General features: G+C 44.0%; 1 pseudogene; it reads right to left on the bottom strand.

Moving 5' to 3' along the window:
* LOC104708599 overlaps window positions 1–1,014 on the bottom strand; it is a 7,473-nt pseudogene that overhangs the window by 1,579 nt on the left and 4,880 nt on the right.

Genomic DNA, 1,014 nt, shown 5'->3' with positions numbered 1-1,014 from the left:
GTTGGTGGAATCAGAAGCGTTGTCCATTTGAACAAGTAGAGCTCGGCAAAGTCTCCGTCTTCATCTGAAGCTTTTGAGGTGACTGTGAAGTTTGTGTCAATACCGGCAAGGACTTTGAGGAGACCTTGAACCACGGCGAATAAGTGAGCAGATACCCCACCAATGACCCAAAACTGCTCGTTTCTCCACCATTCGTCTATGCCTACACCACTCCACCTCATTTCTAGTATACCCGTGGCAAAAATGGAGAGAAAGAGCGACAGAAACCATATACTTGCAATGTTGCTAATCTGCAAAAGAGGAACAACAATACAACCAGCGGATCAGGTTTTGAAACCATAACTCTCTTCATTTCACCGTCTCACGAATCGTTGACGAACACAACATGGTTTCACATAAAACAGAACGAAATTAGGGTTTGTTACAAACATAGAGAGAGAGAGAGAGGTGTCAAACCTGAGGAATAATAAACTGGTTGGTGAAGAGACAAACTGCAGGCAATGTGCAATACAAGAGAAGAGGGATGGAGGTGATTGGGTAGATGGTCGTGTTCACATATGCAAACCTCTCAAGAAATTTCAGCCTCCCATTGTAACCATACCATATAGGACAATGCCGACTGAAGAGAATCTCAACTGAACCTAAAGCCCACCTCAGCACTTGGTTCAGACGGTCTGAAAGATTGATAGGAGCAGACCCCTTGAAAGCCGGAAGCTTTGGCATACAGTAAATGGATCGCCATCCACGGGCGTGCATTTTGAACCCAGTCAAAATATCTTCTGTCACAGAACCATAGATCCATCCAATCTGAAGAAAGACAGCGGATGATACAAACAAAGTGAGTGTCAAAGTGGACATGTCAGAACATTGCAGTTGCATTGAGGAGTTAAAAATGAGATAATACCTCCATTCCCCAATCTGACTTATCCTCGTAACCACAACTAATGACATGGATAGCCTCTTTGAGAAGGTTTTCTGGAGTTGCTGAAGGAGGAACACCCCCATTTTCCATTA

This window comes from Camelina sativa, chromosome 8 (genome assembly GCF_000633955.1).
Source record: "Camelina sativa cultivar DH55 chromosome 8, Cs, whole genome shotgun sequence".
NCBI lineage: Eukaryota > Viridiplantae > Streptophyta > Magnoliopsida > Brassicales > Brassicaceae > Camelina > Camelina sativa.
The sequence above is the reverse complement of the archived record's forward strand: the minus strand, read 5'-3'. Positions and strand labels throughout refer to the sequence as shown.